The sequence below is a fragment of the Equus caballus genome, chromosome 1 (genome assembly GCF_041296265.1).
Source record: "Equus caballus isolate H_3958 breed thoroughbred chromosome 1, TB-T2T, whole genome shotgun sequence".
NCBI classification, from domain to species: domain Eukaryota; kingdom Metazoa; phylum Chordata; class Mammalia; order Perissodactyla; family Equidae; genus Equus; species Equus caballus.
In genome coordinates this window covers 88,217,375-88,230,132 of record NC_091684.1, presented here as the reverse complement: position 1 = coordinate 88,230,132, position 12,758 = coordinate 88,217,375, and the positions used below count along the sequence as shown (strand labels likewise).

Here is a 12,758-nt window from a genome sequence, read left to right as displayed (position 1 = left end):
TTTCTGAAGTCCCCTTCTGTGTGCCTCCCTCCTGTAAAACTCTTGAATGACTTTCACTCCGTGTCGCAGCCCTGCTTGAAGTCCACCCACCCCCACTTGCCACATGCTTCCTGCCCCAAATGTCAAGGTTTTCATTTGACCATGATATAATGAGCTGTGTAAAATTAAAAACAGCTAAATACCATCTTATTTACAGTAATTTTCTATTTTCTGAAGTCATCACAAAACCTCTCCTTAACGACGCCAACCTCCAGATCATTCCAATCACCAAGGGGAAGCCCGGGCACTACAGCCACCAACCACAACGTAAACTGCCCAGAGCCAGAGGGCTCACTCGCCCTCACTCTGTCCTCACCCCGGGTGGGTCTTTCCATCACATGCTTTTTCGGCAACAGGGAGCCAGAGCAGAGGGAATGCTCAGTTTCCTTTCCAAAAACTGGGGACACTTAAAAATATCTCCAAGTAAGCAGCCAGGGTTCAGAGGAATGCTGTTCACAGTTGGAGCAGCCCAGTGTTGGGATTCAGGCACCCAAGTGCCCTCAAACCTGCACTTGCGCTGTGGCCAAGGCCCAGCGTGTGAGCACCTGTAGCAGACCCCCTTGGTCCGCTGTATCTCCATCTGGGTGGATGACCTGACCACATCCCTAATTCTCCTTAAGGCCAACACCTATGGACTGAATTGTGTCCGCTTCCCCCGATTTCACAGGTTGAAGTCTTAAACCCCAGTACTCAGAATGTGACTGTATTTGGAGATAGGGCCATTAAGGAGGCAATTAAGGTTAAATGAGGTCATAACGTCTACCCTAATCCTGTAGGTCGAGTGTCCTTATAAGAGGAGGGAGAGACACAAAGGATGTGCATGTGCTGGAGGGAAGGCCACAGGAAGACACAGTGAGAAGGCAGCCATTTGCAAGCAAAGGAATGAGGCCTTAGGAGAAATCAGACTTGTTAGCACTTGATCTTGGACTTCCAGTCTGTATTTTGAAAACAAAATTCATTTCATAATTTGGGCCCTTACTGGATTTTTTTTTTTTTTTTTGAGGAAGATTAGCCCTGAGCTAACTGCTGCCATTCCTCCACTTTTTGCTGAGGAAGACTGGCCCTGAGCTAACATCCATGCCCATCTTCCTCTACTTTATATGTGGGACGCCTACCACAGCATGGCTTGCCAAGCGGTGCCATGTCCGCACCCGGGATCCGAACCGGCAATCCCCGGGCCCCTGAAGCGGAACGTGCGCACTTAACCATTGCGCCACGGGGCCAGCCCCCTGGATTTTGTTTTTTTTCAAATATATAACATGATTCCATATCTCAAAATAGATCATAGATATCAAACTTCAGTATGATTTCCTGACATAGTTAAGTCTGTATTTTTTCTTGCAAATTACCCATCCTTACAGTCATTCTTTTAAGCTTGTTGAGTATAGATTTAATATTGTCATGTGTGGTGAGTCTCTGCTTTTTATCAAGTTTCGTTCCTGGAAAGTTTATGACAAAGTGAATTGCCTTAAAGTAGATTATATTTTACCATAGGAACAAGAATAGAATTGAGAGTCTTATTCTTGATTTAACATCAAATGAATTTCAGATATGACCATAATATGTCACAAAAGCAAAAACACAGCAGTTTTAAACCCCTGTAATCGATTACAAGAGTAAAATTAATGTCCAAGCCATTTAAAACGGGATTAAGTAGATTATATATATTTTGTAATGAAAAGCACTCTCTCTGTGTATAAAATAGAAATGTCCCTGTTTTTCCACCTCTTCCCTGACAGTTCATTCTACACACTGGCACCAGATTCATCTTAATAGATGAGGCTCCAAGTTGACACAGCTTCACTGGCTCCCCTTCACTTGTAGGATCAAGGTGAAACGCCTGAGCATGGACGTTCCCCCCAGGAGAGCCTCAGCTACTTCCTACCCCCTCTCACTGCCCAGCACTAGCCCACTGCTTAGCAAACTGGTTAGCAGCTCTGGGTCCTTCACGCACATCCCAGGCTTTTCTCGCCTTGGTGTCCCTGTTCTCTCTCTCCACCCGTTCAACCCTTGTCCATCTCTCTACCTACGCAAATCCCATTCCTCCTGCAAGGCTCTGCTCAAGTCCCTCTGCCTCCCAGGCCTCACCCAATGCCCCTGCAGCCCAAGAGGACTCACCTGCCTGACGCCAAATCACGGGTGGGCAGGTGACCTTGCCCGGGTTGGGACATCTCTCTATGCTGTGCCTGCTAGGTTGTGCTATCCATGCTGGACGGCTTAATCCATCTACCACTGTGCTTTGTAAAGAGAAGGGAGAGAAAACCAACTTTTGCTGAGGACCTACTATGGGCCAGGCACCATGTCCCGCATTTTTATACATGTTCCCTCATTGAATCCTTTCAACAACCTTACGCAGTAGGTATTAGTGTTTCCATTTTAACGACTGAGAATACAGAGGATGAATAACTCCTTCAAGTAAATCAGCTAAGAAACGATGGAATCAGAAGTGAAACTGAGAAAGTACACAAGAAGGATATAAAACCAGAAATCAGGAGATCTCCAATTCAATTAACCTCTTTGAATCTCATTTTTTCTCATTAACGAAGAGGGCTGACAATACCCACGTCACGGAAATGTGCGAATTAACTGCAGACATACTTTGGAAAGCCTTTATCAGCTATGGAGGTATTATTTCTCACGATGCCTAGCATACTCTGATGCGCAGTAAATATTTGTTGCTAGATTGATTTCTAATTCTTCTCCTAAGAGTTGTAATATCTGTCAGTCTCGCCCGCCATGTCTCCCTGCTCTTAGCTGGTTATAATAATATTCATGTTTTCAACTGTGAAAAAGAAATCATGCTGTGATCTGCTGAGAACCATTTTCCAGTCCAGAGTGATCGCATAGTCAACACGTACCTGCACACGTTTACAAACATTGCTAATGTCCTCAGGAGACTTCTTTCCAGTATTTTCTAGTCTGCGTTGGGGAGTACTAACGAACTCCACTGTGTAAGACCAGTTTGTTTCTATTCTTTGGAAGATAACAATGGTCAACAATCATTGCTGTGTCTCCTGTGTGTAGGGCTCACTTAAATGGGCTGAAAACCCTTGATAGGGGGTGATTATCAGCTTTTTCTCTCCAGACCAAGCTACCTAAGAAAAGAAGCATTGGTCACATGCTAAGTCATTTATTTTTGCTAAGAGTTCCATTCCTTTGCATGATAATGGTAACCGTGTTTCGGCTTCTGACTTATCTTTCCACACCTGAATATTTGTGCACTGTATTCAGCATCTTTTGTGGTCTAGGTTTCTATTATTTATTTGGGTCTTCAGGTTTCCTTCTCTGTCATCGTCCTTCCTTTCACGATTACCCAGCTTACCTCCTTGCAAACACATCTTCTTTCTTTATTCTCGTCACAGTATGATTTTGACCCTCAGCTTTCCTATTTAACCTTTCAGAAATTTCCTGAAGCAGTCTCCTCTTGCTCTGGTGTAATTAGAGTTCCTGTCTCCGAAACTCTATCCTCAGAACTTGTTCTTGTCCTTAATTTCTCTCCTGCTTGTAAATTTCCTTTCACCTAAAGGAGGAAAATCAGTAACTCTTTAAATTTCTTAACTGTAATTTTAATATCTTGGCTTCTTTTTATAGGAAACTTCCTTACCCTTTGGAGCTCCTTTTCCACCACAACTGACTGAACAAAATCAAAGTTATTTTTAAGATGGAATGGTCCACACAAATCGGTAGTAACAGCACTTTTGCGTAAAGTTAATAACTTCTAGATATAGATTTTATTTCTCTGTCAGATGTTTTTGCTCTATAAGATTACCCAGTGATTAAAACAGAGACCTCATCCAAACAAATCCATCCTATAGCACACAACCCTTTCCCTTCTGTGTCCAGGACACAAGCCTTTTTCACTCTGCCTAGTTCAACTCTTCATAAATATTAATTGATCCCATTGATTCATCTTTCCATCTTACATCCATTAATAGACACCTCTCTGGATGGACATCAGACAGTTTATCCACTTTAACCAGCCTCATCGATTCTCTTTTCTGGAGAACGCTTGCTTTAGAGAAGTCAGAGGAAACTTGCTTCTCCTCCTGCTTCCTTTGTCAGGTCTCCCGAGGAAGAGCCAATGGTGAGAGGAGGTCTAACCCCTCCATCTTTCCTGTCTTCCTCTCTGTCCTCATAGTGCCCTTTTTTGCCCCAGAGCATTCCCTCCTGTCTTCCCACAGGGCTCACCCTCCACACCACTTGTTACTCAGCGTCCGTGCTGCCCGCCTGTCATTGCAGTGGCCACCCTTCCAGGTGGCCTGGGTGGCCATCGTTCTTGGTCCATGGGTGTTCCCGGGAGTCCTGTTGAGCAGAGATGCGATAGGACCAGGGTCACTGATGGGATTACTAATGGATTGCTGACAGATGGGGCAGACAGGAGGTCAGTCAGAGCTACTCTGGCTGCGGTGACAGCTGGTCTTCCTTGGTCAAGCAGACCCAACTCTCCTCACAGGGGGAGACTCTGCTAGGATGGTTGGGATGGACTGAGGCAAATATGCATCCTCCGGGCAGTGGCCCTTTCCTTTGCTGGCTTTATTGAGAGAGAGGTCTCCAGTACAGAGTGGCCCTCTCCTTCCATGGGGCCACCTGAGGCAAAGAAACTGTTTCTGTGCTGCTTGAGTATAATCTCTTTGGGAAATGGGGTGCTTAACGCCTAGAAGAGGTGAGTCTTAAGGGAGCCTGAGAGGGAATTAGGTCACAGGTGCCCAGCAGACCCACTTGTACCAGCTGCTCTAGAAAGGAAAGCAGTCTTGTAAATAGAAGGCAGAAGTGTATACATGGTCACAGACAGAGGTCAGGGTGGAAGTGAGAACTGAAATTCAGGTTTCTTACCATTAGAGTCCCCTCTCCCCCATTGCCTGCCAGGGGAATAGTGAATAATAGATAGTAATAATAAGAAGAAGAATAGTTAACCCATGTATGCTCTCTATATGCTAGACATTGTTCTAATGGTTTAATACATAACATTTAATCCTCATATCAACTACAATAGTCCCCATTTAACAGATGGGGGAAAGGGACACTCATAAGTTAAGTGACCAAGGTCACAAGAGAGAACGGTGTGATACCAGGACTCAAACCCTGGCAGTCTGGGTCCAGAGTCCACAGTCTTATCCACATGTGTGTGTGTGCATATGCATGCCTGTGTTCATGCACATGTGCGTGAGAGAAAAGGAGATACAGACGTGGAGATGGTGATAAGCATATGGCTCATGTGGTTCCTCTCCAAAAAGTATTCCCAGACTAAATAATGGTTCCAAGAGTGCCTGTTAAGTCTTCTCCAATCCTTACCACAATCCAGCGAGATTTTTCAGTTTCTAAGTAAGAAAAAAGAAACTCAGAAAAGTGGAGCGAATTGCCCAGGACCACTCAGAGAGTATGGGTGACCAGGATTAGAATCAAGGCCACATTCTTTCCAGGAAAACCCCAGGCCTTGTCTGGAGAGGACCCCTCCCCTTGCCAAGTGCATGGGCCAATCAGATAGCTCACAGAACTCGTTCATAAGTTTTTTTGAATTTTCGTTACACATGTCATTGAAAGATCCTCGTATCTATATCATCTGGCTGATAAATTTAATAAGATCTGATCTGACTCTATAGATCACTGGAAGAACAGAATGGACCCCTCTTTGCTGATCATTTTTGTAGGGAATATCAATCCAATATTCTGGATTCATTGACGGGCACGTATTTCCAGAACTAAAGAGATAGCCCAGTGATAGTCCCTAATGCTTATCCTTGAAGAAGGAGCTGCCCCCAAATGCAAGGAAAGATGCTACAAAAGACTATTCCTGCTCCTTAATTTAACCTAGCATCTGCTTGTTTTTGTCCTTCCCCTTCAAGGGGTTTTTTGACTAGCCAGAAGGTAAGAATGTTGTCTGAGTCCTAATCTGGACAAACTTGACCTGCGAACTCACACGTGGCTTCAGGCAGCATCATTTTGTGTGTGATTTCATCTGGAGGATGAAGGCATAGGTAGCTGGGGGAGCAACTGAAATGGGGAGGCCAGAGTGGCATCTGTCTCAGAAATTGTCTCAGGCCTAGCAGTGTAAATTCATGCTCAATCCCCGGGCCAGAAGGTCTGCAGGCATTGCTGTAGGAGCTGATTCATGGAGGGCTCAGGGAGGAGGGGGCAGGAACATTCTGCTTTGAGGGAGTGCCAGAGTCACGTGGGGTGGGGGAGGGGACTGTTACCTTCCCTTCCATAGGGGTCTGGGCAAGGGGTGGGGGGGAGCTGGATGTTCTCTGTGGGGTGGGATGGGGTGGGGGTGGGGAAGCCAGCAGAACAATGGCAGGGCTGCTAGTGAGCACCTGTGAGACGCCCTTCAGGGCCCACAGAGATTCTTGGAAGGCGGCGCCGAGGACTGAAATCCTCTATTCCGTACTCCGGTGTGTTGGGGTGATCAGAGCCTGTGAAATCTGGGTTGTTACTGTTAATGTGACTCATGAGTATCCACACATCATTGGAGCCTGGCCTTATGAGAGCAATACTCACATGAGTGGGGTGGTCCATGAATACAGGTGCGGTGGGTTCTCCACCACCAGGCAGCCTTTGAAAAGGAGGGAGGCTCACATTCGTGCTTGGGGATATAAACACATGATATAAGAATATATAAATATAGATACATTTCTCTTTGAAAAGATATCTCAAGGCCTTTAGTTCCAGGATTGTGGATACGATCCGAGTTACAGGAGCTCGGAGTGTGGAAGCCTGTGCCTGTGCGGACTTAGAGAAATAAAAGCACACAAAGTAAATCCTGGGATCAGCGAGGGCCCTGGAAAGCCCCTCGTCCGGAGGCTGAGAACACACGGGCCGAGTAACGGCACGTCCACCTTGGCAGGTGCGCTGCGTGACTGCCCGGGGGAGCTCCCCGCGGTGCCTGCTCATCCAGGGTATTTCCACAGGCATCCAGATACAGACACATTTCACGAGCATGGGGGTTCACCAGGAGCTCAGCCCACAGCTCCCACCCAGGCTTTCCAGCTCCCCCAACGCTGTCCCCAAAATTCCCAAGCAGCCGTTAGAGCCAGATCCCGTGCAAGCCGGGACAGGACTCTCCCGTGCCTTCACCAGTTCCGGGCAGACCACCAGCGGTGCCGGGCACAGTCCACGTATCTGCTAAGTCTTTCATCTTAATATGGTGTCTTGGTACTTTAATTAAAGGATCCCAGAAAGCTGATTCCTGAAGGAGGCTGGTGTTGAGCCAGGTCCTTATATAACACACCTACTTGCTATAAACAAGAGCACCACAGAAAGATTTCCTACTGCATTGAAAGCACTCCCTTCTTTTCCCGCAGTTTGGACAACAGCCTTGAAATGGTCATCAATAAGGACGACATTATTCCACATTTAATGTTGTACTTATGTGTTCTGTCCCTTTCTGTTCCCCTCCTTCTTCCCCCACCTTGAACTCCTCACCTTGGAAGGAAATAGAGACTTTTCCTCAGCGTAATCCTCCTGAGCAGGCTGCTAGGCCTGTCACCGGTAGCGGCCGCCTTGGCAGCTGCATCGGTTGCTGAGGGCCTGGTGAGGGGCATGGATAAGCCTGTTGACGGAAGTGAGAGGAAAGGTCCTTAGCAACCCTTCTTGTCCTGCTGTTCTTTTCAGGCCCTCATCAGCTTTGCCAGAGGGGGAATTATACTGCAGGTTTCAGGAGCTGTCTTTGTCAGGGGACACAGCACAGTCAGCGGGATGTTGGAGGGAAATTCCATTAAAAGGAAGAGAGATAGAGTTGGATTATAAACGAAGAAGCGCATATCCTCTCTCACTTCCTGAAGCTGAGCCAAGTGACTTCCAGAAAAGGTAGGAAGAAGCTTGGCTTTATCTCCTAGTCCCTCTCAGCCCCCTGGCCTCTGTGAGTGGGTTTTGCTTTTTGAGGAAGCCTGAATACTACCCTCCCAACTCTTGATCTGCCTAGCTGTCTCCCTAATGTTGAGAGATTTCAGTTCCCAGATAAATGGCGGGAAATCGCTTCAGGGAGAGGGAAGACTGATGGTGATGAACGCTCTGGATGTGGCCCAGGGAGGAAGCCACCTGACGGCAGTGCATGCTGGGGCTATCGTTCTCATGTACTCCATGAGGTCAACAAGAGGCAGGCAGAGCTCACATCGTATACCTGAGCTGTGTCACATGGACGCTTGCTGGAGCCTGGGGTCCAGGCTGGGAGACCAGACAGCTCAGCTCACCCACTCGTCACCTGAAGATGTGAGAAAGCTACTCAACCTCCTTATCCTCATTTATGTTTTGCCCCTTCGTCTGTTAAGAAATGAGTTAATGCTTTATGATTTCCTATCACTTTTTTCTGTCAATTAATACTTATACTTTGAACAAGTTTTGTTTTCTACACTTCACGTCTATGTTACTTAGGACTTAAAATTTATGCCTGTTATTGATTTCATTCCTGAAGGTGATATTCTTTATCAACAAAATATTACCTTCTGGGACCCATCAATTTTTGCAGCCTTAAATTTTAATTTGACTGATACTAATTTTGTAATATTTATTTTCTTTTTGGTTTGTGTTTGCCTGGTGAATTGCTCCAGTATTTTCATTTTTATGAGTTAGTATGCCTCTTTATAGGCAGCATGTAGCTGAATTTTCTAGGAAAATATAAGTTAAGTCTATAAGAAGTAGGTGCCTTAATAAATCAATAGCTATAGAGGATACTAAGCAAGTTGTTGGAGGACTGCTTTCAAGAAAGTCAGAAGGCTCAGATAGGTGTATAGTTTATGGGTGAGTTTTTTCAAACTTAGAACAAAAAATTGATTCCCACACTAAATAAATCATTGCAAAACACATTAAAATATGTAACGCTTTCCAAATCAGTTTATAAATTTGTGTGATCTTGTTAACAAATCTGATGAACCTAGAACGAAAAAAGCAACTACACACCAATCTCATTGATAAGTACAGATAAAAAACTTAAAAATGTTTTAGCAAATCAAATCCAGAAGCATATTAGAAGAATAACATGTCATACCAAGGAAGTTTTATTCCAGGAATGCAAGGAAGGTTCAATGTGAAGAAACTAATAATCGAGTTTATCACACAGAAACATTTGAGAAAAAAATGATAATCTCAACGGATACTAAAAAGGCATTTGGTAAAATTCAACATTCATTCCCAATAAAACCAATCTATAACCAAATAACCAACATCACAGTTAACAATAAAATAATAAGGATATTCCCATTAAAACTGGGAAACTGATAAGGATGTTTATTACTTTCATTATTCTTAAACATTTTCCTAGAAAGTTCCGTTATAAAACATACAGAGAAAATAAGTAAAAATATCAAAAAAGAGGAAAAAGTATTGCAAATTATATGACTGTCTATCTAAAGAAACCTGAGTAAAATTTTAAAAAGAAATTGTTCATCAAATATATATTTGAGGGGCAATAAAGCTTGATAACCAAGGACAGGGCTCAGGACTGACATCTGAAGCCTAACTCTGCCACTTACCAGCTCTGTGACCACGGATAAATTATTTAACTGCTGACGTTAAATAACTACAAAGTAGCTAACATTTATTGAGCGCTTACTTTGTCCCAGGCATTGTGCTAATCACTTTACCTGCATCCTAGGAGGCAGGTGTTCTTATCACCCCATTACATGCGTGAGAAAACTGAGTCACTCAGTCACTGCCCAACATCACACAGCTGGTGCGTGACACAAGTGGGATTTGAGTGGGTGGAATCCGACTCCAGAATCCTTCCTCCTAACTGCCAGGCTGCCCTGCCTTTCCTTGCTTCACCCTGTGATGTTTAGCGACCATTATTATAGTAATATAAAAAAAATCAATACTTTTCCTATATACCATTAATAACCAATTAACAATATATTTAAAAGAATAATTAGATTGAAAACAGCAAAGCGAGATAAAAACCCTAGAAATAAACGCAACAATAAAAGTGCAGGATTCATACGAAGAAAAATAAAAATTTTAATGAGGGACAAAAACGAATATTTGGACAAATAAAGAGATATATAATTTCCTAGATGGGAAGACAGATAATAGGAAGACATAAATTCTTCTGACATAATTTATATATTTAGTGTAACGCCAACAAAAAATCAAAAGGATTTTATTTTTTTGGAATTCAACAAAAGGACAAATGTTCGTTTGCAGGAAAAAATGAGAACAGACAGAATTTTTTGGAAAGTGGAATAAAGGAAAGTGACTTGTGTTGACAGAATTCAAAACGTTTAATAGAGCCATAACAACTCGAACTGTGCAATTCTATGTCTAGCCAATGAAATAAAATAGAAAGTCCAGAAATACACACGATAGAGACACTGTGCAAAAAACACTGAGAGAGAGGATAAATCATTTGATAAAAGGTTTTCTAAAATGAAACGGGAAGAACGTGTCACACACAAAAAACAAATGAGAGATTTGCCTTTGTACACATTTTAAGTAAACGCCAAGAATATGGTGTCAAAAATATAATCAAGTTAAGAGAAAAGATAAACTGCTAAAATATTTGCACGATGTATTCTAAAGACCTCCTTAAAATATAAAGAATTGTTAAAATTAACAAGGCAAAATAAGGATAAGAAGAAACAATTAGGAGAATAAAAATTAATGTGATCAATAAACACACAAAAACATGCTTGTCTGACAACTAATCAAAGACAAGCTGACTAAAGTATTTTGTATGTGAGACGACAATTATACATGTCTTTAATCACCTGGTATTTTATCAGCAACAATCAGTTTAAAAATGTGCTGAAAAGTATATCTATTCTCAATAGCAGCCAAAGCCATAAATCACCAAGTTACAATCCTATCAAAAATATACTTCCTAAATTTTCTAACACATGTAAAAGATTTGATTAAATGAAGATCTGTATCATGATTCTGAAATGAAATGTGAAATATTATAAAAATGCAAATATAACAAATTATTGCAAAGAAATGTACCTCAGCAGCATGGGTGACTCTCACAAGCATCGGTCAGGAAAGAAGTCAGTGACAACAGTTTTCATTTATATCAGGTTCGGAAACAGGCAAACCTAATCTATGATGATCAAAGCCAGGAGGGTGGATACGTCTGGAGAGAGGTCAGGGACGAAGGGGCACACGCAGTGCCTCCTGGGGTCTGGTCAAGTCTGTTTCATGATCTGGGTGATAGACACAAGGCTGTGCTCAGTACACCCAACAAGCTATACATTTATGATTTGTACACTTTTCTATATGAATGTTATACCTCAATTAAGGTTTAATTTAAAAAAGAGAAGTACAGGGGCTGGCCAAGTGGTTAAAGTTCCATGCACTCTGCTTAGGTTGCCCAGGGTTCACAGATTTGGATCCCAGGCATGGACCTACTCCACCCATCAGCCATGTTGTGGAGGCATCCCACATACAAAGTAGAGGAAGATTGCCACAGATGTTAGCTCAGGGCCAATCTTCCTCAAGCAAGAAAAAAAAAAGAGAGGAAGGTTGGCAATGGATGTTAGCTCAGGGTGAATCTTTCTCATCAAAAGAAAAGAGAGAAGTACAAAGTTAGACTCTTACTTCATACTTTATATTTAAAAAGCTACAAGTGAACCATAAGTGTTAAACATAAAATGTTAAGTAATAAAATAGCAGAATGTGAGGTCCATGGGAATAAGCTGTTTGGTCCATACTGCTTGCTGTTTTGGTCCCAGCTTCTAGAATAAAGTCTGGCTCCAAAGATACCTAATATTTACTGAGTGAGTGAATTAGAAGAAAATACCAGTGAATATTTAACTGATATTGAGATGGGAAAGGCCATTCTAAATATAAACATAATGGGAAAGAAGGCATATTTTTAAAACACTCATATACTTAACTACATAGCACTTAAAGCTTGAAGTAAAAAGCCTAAAAGGTATAAACAAAATTAAGGGCAAAAAACCAAACTGGCAAATGGTTGTAACAAATGTGACAGTGAGGATTAATATCTTTAACAATCAATATGGAAAATTCAACCCAGGGAAAAACAGGTAAAAGCAAATGCACAATTGGAAAAAAATACAAATGACCAACTAACACATGTAAAGGTGTTTGATCCCATTAATAACCCAAAAATGCAAATCAAAACTATAAAATGCCAAAGTTTTTTCTTTTTGGATTTTTTTTTTCCTACCAAAGTTTTTCTTCATTCAGTCAACAAGTATTTCTTGAATGACTACCAGGTCAGCATGCCTGGAGATTCCAGAGTCAAAGAAAACAGCCAATGGCCTGCCCTCAGGGAGCTTACATTTTAGTGAGGAACACAAAAGACAATGAACAAATAGCTGGATAAGTAGTTTGTCAGGTGGTGAGCATTCCTACTGGAAACAAAGGGTAGGTTCATTGATTGTAGCAGAAGTCCCACTCTGGAAAGGCATCTTGATGGTGGAGGAGGCTGGTGGGGGCAGGGTGAGGGGGCATATAGGAACTCTGTACTTTCTGCTCAGTTTTGTCCTGAACCTAAAAGTGCTCTAAACAAAATTGTTTTTAAAAAAAAGCAGGGTGAGGGAGACGGGGATATGAGGCCGGTGGCGGAGGTTGGTAGTTGATATGGAGGGATTTTGGAAGGCCTCTCCCATGAGGTGGCATTTGAGCAGAGACCTGAGAAGCGGGAGGTGGTGATCTGCGGTGGAGGGCTGAGCACTCCAGGCAGAGGAACAAGCCAAGACCCTGTGGCAAGAGAACAGCATCTTCACAGAATATCCGGGAGGGCAGGGAGGTGGGGGGGGGGGGGGGCG

The 12,758-nt window shown here is 42.9% G+C and overlaps 2 long non-coding RNA genes across 3 annotated transcripts; one reads left to right on the top strand and one right to left on the bottom strand.

Moving 5' to 3' along the window:
* Window positions 1–1,502: 1,502 nt before the first annotated feature.
* LOC111774663 (uncharacterized) lies at window positions 1,503–7,571 on the bottom strand. The gene is made up of 3 exons (XR_011423783.1): window positions 7,459–7,571; window positions 6,535–6,619; window positions 1,503–4,341 (listed from the first exon to the last, which is right to left on the bottom strand). It is a non-coding gene; the product is annotated as an uncharacterized lncRNA (long non-coding RNA).
* Window positions 6,299–8,858, top strand: LOC111774665 (uncharacterized). 2 transcript variants are annotated; one of them, XR_002809768.2, is made up of 3 exons: window positions 6,299–6,428; window positions 7,648–7,842; window positions 7,986–8,858. It is a non-coding gene; the product is annotated as an uncharacterized lncRNA (long non-coding RNA). The 2 variants fall into 2 exon arrangements; XR_002809767.2 differs by lacking the exon at window positions 6,299–6,428 and adding an exon at window positions 6,896–7,247.
* The last annotated feature ends 3,900 nt before the right edge of the window (window positions 8,859–12,758 follow it).